Below are 7,170 nucleotides of genomic sequence, written 5' to 3' on the forward strand. Positions count from 1 at the left end.
ACCATCTACATGTTTTGTTAGTCTATAAAGTGCTACCAGACCATTTGTTGTTTTTTCTGCATAGACTAACTCGGCTACCCCTTGAAACCAGAGGGACAGACACTCAATGGGGCTCTCTGCTGTCATCTGTTGACATCTGGGAGAAGAGACAGAAGAAACCTGAGCTCATTTGCCTTTTTTTACCCATTGTCCCAGCATGAACGTTTGGGTCATTTTGCTTAAAATTCATCTAAATTTTAGGTACTAGCTCCATAAAGATTTGTTTTCCTTATTGGGCAGCACTTGAGTAATGAGACTGTACTGAGTGTACCCTGGTGGAAGGTGTCAACCTAACGAAAATCACAAGGATGTCTCATTGGTTTTGGAAGGGGTGGCCTGGTGAATGGTGCAGGAATTCAATCTAAAACAAATAGAGGGTAAAGTGCTTTATTGTAATAAGTACATGGGTAGTGGTAAGGCCTCTGGTTAGCAGTTTGATGTGCTGTGGGTAATTCTTCATGGAAGATTTTGGTCAGTTAGTTCCTTGCTGTGAGGCAGGGAGAAGATGATGAGGATCTGCGGGAAATCACCCCTCGGCTGGGCAAAGCCCAATGATGTCCTAGTGCTGTTCTAACAAGCTAGGATCACTGTAGGTGGGTAAGGAATGGAACTTACGGAGATGCACCTGCCTGAATACTCTCACGGGCTCTGGGATAATGCTACCAGCTTCACCTAACTGAGACTGGGCCACAGCAGAGGAAGGAGGGGCAGCAACTTTTGAAGGGACACTTGTTTTGGGTCATCCCACCAGTGGAGGAGGAATGACTCAGAGGACATGGCTGAAGATACCTTAGAGTGGGAGGAGACATTTATTTATTATTCACATATAAGGCTACGTCTAGACTGGCATGATTTTCCGCAAATGCTTTTAACGGAAAAGTTTTCCATTAAAAGCATTTGCGGAAAAGAGCGTCTAGCTTGGCACGGACGCTTTTCCGCAAAAGCACTTTTTGCGGAAAGCGTCCGTGGCCAATCTAGACGCGCTTTTACGCAAAAAAGCCCCGATCACCATTTTCGCGATCGGGGCTTTTTTGCGCAAAACAAATCTGAGCTGTCTACACTGGCCCTTTTGCGCAAAAGCTTTGCGCAAAAGGACTCTTGCCCGAATGGGAGCAGTACAGTATTTCCTCAAGAAGCACTGATTTCAGACAGTAGGAAGTCAGTGTTCTTGTGGAAATTCAAGCGGCCAGTGTAGACAGCTGGCAAGTTTTTCCGCAAAAGCACCTGCTTTTGCGGAAAAACTTGCCAGTCTAGACACAGCCATAGATGCATATGGTTGCTGTGCTTTCCCAAGATGATGCTTGGTTCCCGTTCCCACCTCAGAAGCCCTCCTTGTTTCATACACAAATTTAGGACTTGGGACAGGGGAAATATTTGCCTCTCTCCTGGTGAAGATAGTGACCCCAGAAATTCTGGGTGGGGGCTCAAACCCATGATATTTACTAGTTTTCTAAACAAAGGTCTAGGTCAGGGGTGGGCAAAAAAGCCTCCGCAGGCTGGATCCGGCCCGCCAAGCGAGTTGATCTGGCCTGTGGAGGCCGTGCTGTTCCCGTGCTCTCAGGCCAGTTAGGACCTGGGGACAGGGGAAGCACACGAAGTTTCCTCCACCCTGACATGAGCATGTGGCGCTTTGAAGCGAAATTTCCTCCAATCTGTTCCCACTCTGCACTTAGAAGTGCCATGTGCTCCTGGCAGGGTGGGAGGAGGCTTCATGTGCTCCCCCGCCCCCAGGCCCTAATTGGCTTGGAGGTGGGGAACCAGGAGAAGTCTCTTCCGACTGCCGGGGCATGGGTGCTTAGTGGAAAGGGGGAGCAAAGGGGCTCCCCCACCCCCAGACCAATCATGGTCTGTGCCTGGAGCAGCCCAAAGCATCATGGCCCCACCTCTTCCATTTGAGGCCCTGCTCCTTCTAGCGTGGCCTGGGGCCACTTCAAACATTTTTGAAGTGGCCCCTGGCAAAAACTTATTGCTCACCCCTGGTCTAGGTAGTTGAACCTTTTCCTGTTACTGCAGACAACACCTGGCAAAAGGGATTGCAATCCAGAGCTTTTTTGGAGAGTAGGGACAGAGTCTGTCAGGCCAATGATGGGGCTAGAGGAAAGAGACAGAGCTGGAAGATATTCTGCATCCCAGAGCCCAATGCTGATCCCAAGGCCATCCAAACCCTTGGGTTCCTCTGTTATGTCAGGTCCCTATGGTGACTGGGCTGAGGGTTCAGGAAGGGGCTGTGCCTGGTGCTGGGTTGTGGAGGATGAAGAGGCAGACAGTGGTAGTCTGGGCTCTCTTGCAGCCTCTGCATGGGGTGTTTGCTCCGGACCATGAAGCCCTAGCTGGGATAACCCTCCGTGTACATCCACTTGGCCGTGACATTGGTAAGCAGCATGCCCCCATAGCCATGCTGGGCCATGGGGTAGCTGTGTAGCGTGGCACGGACCAGGCCCATGAGATTCCAGCTGATGGGACGACTGGCAGCCTCCGGGAGGAAGGAGCTAGAGAATAGTGGACCGGTCCAGAGAGGAACCCCTGGCTCTGCTCGTCATCCTCATAGGACCATGTCTCGTTCTGCATGTCGGTGAGGGAGGTGTCCAGGGACAAGAGCCTCACAGCTGCATCCAGCACGGGGCAGCAGAGTCCTGCACCAGGATCAGCAGGTAGGTGTCATACCCCAAAATCTTGAGATTCTTTCTGAAGTCTGAGGAGTATTGGATTCCCCCTGCCCAGCCCCCCAAGCGCGAGTGAGAAGTCTGGGGCTCCCAGCATTCCCAAATGTATTCAGGTGATTTGGGCTCCCACTAGAGCTCCTTCCCTATCTCTGCGCAGTCTCCAGGGGCCTATCAGTTCTGCTCAGTCTGTAGCCAAGGCAAGTTCCTCTCCATGCTAGGTACAGGGGTGAAGAGAAGAGAACCACTAGGGTTGCCAGATGGTCTCCCAAAAAACACCGGACACCCGGTATTTTTTGGTCGAGCAAAAAAAAAAAAAGGAACACGGAATAAGTGGGGATTGCAACCCCGTCTCCCAGCTGGAACTCCCAGACTGGCAGGCGGGGCCATGATCGGTGCTGGGAGCCTGCGCAGAAGCCTGGCGGGGGCAAGTCTGCCCACGTCAGGCTTCCATCCGGTGCCCAGCCGGAAAAATCAGAAAATACCAGACACTGCACACGTGTCCAGTATTGTCTGATTTTTTTTACCGGGCAGAGGGCTCAAATACCAGACTGTCTGGTGGGATACCGGACACCAGGCAACCCTAAGAACCACTCCCTGCCCCAAACCCTGCCATGGCAGATGGCAGGAGTGCCCAGTCCACCAGGGACTGTGAGTGGGGCTCTGGGACAGGGCCTTTGTCCTGCACTGGCTCTTTAAGGGCAAAACCTCATCCCTGAGCAAGGGCTGTGAGCAAAGCCCCAGCTGAGGCAGTTTTGGCTAATGAGGGCCCAGCTGGGGGCTATATAAAGGACTGCTGCTTTGGAGTAGAGCAGTAGGGATCTGATTGTTAGGGAAGCAGGAGGCTTCCTGGTGGTAGAGCACTGCTGGGGCAGGAAGGCCGGGCTGGGGAGGTTCTGACTAAGCAAGCTCCCAGGCTGCAGGGCCTGAAACAAGACCAGAGGCTACTAGGGCTGTAGAATGGTAGGCAGCAGGTCCACACCCCTTTGCCAGTGATGAGTGGCCATTACAGACTGCAGTTTGCTGAAGGCAGGGGCTAGATGAAGACTGGCAGGGGTTCACAGGAGAACTGGGTGTTCCCTGGGAGAAGAACTGGGGGCCCCTTGGGAGGGGAGGACCCTGGAGTGCAAGCAGGATAAACACCAAACCCTAGCAGGGGAGCTCCCACACTGGAGTGGGCACTGCTGGTAGGTGGTGTCCTGAAGAAGATGCCATGGTGAAAGAGAAACACGGGGAGACACCAGCTAGAGGGAGGTGTCCAGTGAGCCAAACAAGCTACTTGGCTGGAGGTGCTCTAGCGATGTGTCTGCCCTGTGACAAGCTCCTTCGGGGCACTGAATCCATTTGCATTAGCTTTTTCCTGGCTGAGGTTAGGGGGCCATGTACAGATGCAGAAGCAGGAATCTCCCACTTCATGTCTTGCTCTCCCCCATGGTTATGCTTCCTGTAGAGTTCCTGAGGAAGGCTGGGCTGAGTGTAAATTGTGCTGGTGGCATCAAAACCCCTGTGCCTCGGCCTGTGCATGGGATGAAAGAAAGAAACAGCAGCCCAGAACCTGGGTGGTTCTCAGGCTGTCCCGGGGCCCCCTCTGTGGGCTGCATGGTAGGGGCAGACATTGACTTGACCTCTGGCACAATGTTGGGGTCTGGATGCAGGCAGGGGAAGTCATGAGTTCATAATCCCTGCATGAACATCTGGGTTGTGATTAAAGATTGTGTCAGTCTTGGCTACTGGAGCAATGAAATATTAGCTGTATTGTGTGGCAGTGGAGCGTGCGAGCTGTACTTATTGTTCCCTGGGTGACAGGTCACCTAACTAAAGGTGCAGCCTGTGGCTAGTGGAGCGTGGCTCTACGATAGAAGGGGACGTTGGCTTTTCTAGGAGGGGCGTGCTCTGCCTTTCGGGTTGGGCCTGTCTGCAGCAAAGCAGTGTGACCATGCAGGCCCATATGCAGGAGTTTCTGTGTGTGTGTGTGTGTGTGTGTGTGTGTGTGTGTGTGTGCTTTTTTCCTAAATGTGGACTGCAAGGGTGTAAATGCACCCCTATGGTCGTCCCCCCAAAGTAAGCAGGAAAATCAGCCCCAGCCTTCCCCTGGTTGGCCTTCCTCTGGCCAGCCAGACCATGCTTGCTTGGGAGACCTTGGGGGGTGCTTTTGCCCCCTTCACCTCCCATCTCCCTGCGTATGGGCTTGCCATGTGAAAGATTTTATGAAGTCAGAAAACTTCAAGGGGAGGCAGTATCTAGGTGGCCCTCTGCCAAAGCAGTGACTATGGGCAGCAGGTCTGAGGGAGCCCTGCATAGCCCTCCCTTGGCTAGAGCAAATAAGGCTGAAATCATCAGAGCCGAGTGAGATGCAGAGCACGAGGCCTGGCCCAGCTGGCATTTCTCAAAGGACAAGTCCTGGGGTGAAGCCAGCAGCTGGCACCAAACATTGAGTGGGGCATAGAGGAGGAATCGGCTACAGACAGGGCATTGGCTTGATGTTGTGTGCAGCTGCCTGAATCAAAGACACAGCTGGAAACACTCAAGCTACATCTACACTGCAGGCTTCTTGTGCCAGAACCATTTTGTGCAAGAGTTCTTGTGCAAAAGGTTTTCCACAAGAGTGTATCCACAGTGCCATGTGCTTTTGTGGAAGAGGTGCGCTCTTGCACAAGAGCGCCCATGGCAGTGTAGACACTCTTGTGCAAGAAAGCTGTGATGGCCATTTTAGCCGTAGGGCTTTCTTGTGCAAGAAACCCCTGCTGCCTGTCTACACTGCCTTGTGGAAGAGCTCTTGCGCAAGAGGGCTTATTCCTTGTGGGGAGAGGAATAACTCTTGCGCAAGAAGCCCTGTTTTCCAATGCCTTACTGTAAATTTACTTGTGCAAGAACGCGTGTGCAGTGTAGACGCTCTGCAAGTTTTTGCGTGAGAACTGTTGTGCAAATCGCTGCAGTGTAGACAGCCTCAGGGGCAGGACTGCGTGTTTCCTTATTCTATAACTAGAGCCAGGTGAGTTCACTGCTGTGCTCTCCCACTGGATGCTGGGTTCCTCTTCCCCCTCTAACAAAAACACATTAAAGGGTCTGCAACAATGAGTTAAATGAGAGAGAGGATCACAAAACCCAAAATACTTCTTGCTATCAGCCAGTGGTTGGGCATCATGGCTGAATGGGGCTGAATTGAAAATGTCTGAGTCACTTGTGGGTGGAACCTCAGGCCAGGAGTCCTTGGGGATAGGGAAGTTTGGTTTGTGGATAATCAATGTCCCTGGGAGGTATTTAACCCTTGAATTAGTGAGACAGGCTGTCCCTTGAGTGTGTCCTTAGCACCCTTGTGCTGGCTGGTATCCATGGGGAACAACCAGATGCATCATGTGCTAGAAGCATCATGCCCAGCACACCCCTCTCAAGGAGATGTTGCTGAATGGGGCCTAATTTTGCACAGCCCCTTCCGCTCTGTTTAAAGCTGTTGTTCCCGTATCATCCAGGAGAAGGGGAAAGAGCTGATGAGAGCAGGCTGCCGGGGGGAAGGTTGTTAGTAGTTAATCTGGAATCTATGTAGTTGTGTTGGAAGCTTATGACTGTGCTAGTGATAATGTTAAATTCGTGGTTTTGATGTAAAACAAAATGGAATGGGTCACCTTTAACCCCATCGTGGGCTTTGCCCTCTCCCTCTAGAACGTTCAGAGACCGTTGGGGAACCGGTTCCAACCAGATTTTTCCGCCTTGGTGAGAGTTCCGTCCCCTCAGGTGTTCCGCCAAGGAGCCTATATATGGCCCTCAGCCCTGCTGGGCCAGGGGAGTTAGGTGGGGGGGGGGGGTGCCACTGGGCCACGGTTCTCTGGCAGGGACCACCAGTGTCCCTGGGGTGTGGATGATGCTGTGGCAGAGGTTGGGCTGAAAACCCTGGCTCCTCGGCAGCCTTTCGACAGGAGGTTTTTCCTGTAGCACAAGGTCACAGGCAGGCATGCGGCGTCTTGGCTGTCATGGTGCTGACCACCTGCATGTAGCCACGGCCACGGCGCTGGGGCAGGGTGTCGCCGTGAACCATGGCACCAAAGTGGCCCAAGACGCTCCATGGAATGGCTACTGGTGTTCAGGAGGCGGAAGCTGGGGAAGTGGAGGACCAGGTTGGCCGGGTATTGCCGGCTCTGCTCGGTCCCGCCCTGAAGGGCCACGTGACATTCAGCAGGTCAGCGTGGGAGATGTCCAAGAACGAGAGCCTCATGGCAGAGTCCAGCCTGAGAGCGGAGAGGGGCAGGGTAGCGCCAAGGGGAGGGAGGAACTGGTGAGCTCAGGAGGTGGGGAATGGGACATGGAGCCTTTTCCCCCTATGGCACGGCAGCTTCTCCCCATTCCCTGGGCCTGAGTGAGGCATCAAAGACCCAACGAGCTTGGGAGCTGGGAAGTGTTTGCTTTTCATAGAGTTGCCAGGTGTCTGATATTTTACCAGCCAGTCCAGTTTTTGGGGCCTGTGTCTGGTAATAAA

The sequence above is a fragment of the Pelodiscus sinensis genome, chromosome 5 (assembly GCF_052426305.1).
Source record: "Pelodiscus sinensis isolate ZL-2025 chromosome 5, ASM5242630v1, whole genome shotgun sequence".
NCBI lineage: Eukaryota > Metazoa > Chordata > Testudines > Trionychidae > Pelodiscus > Pelodiscus sinensis.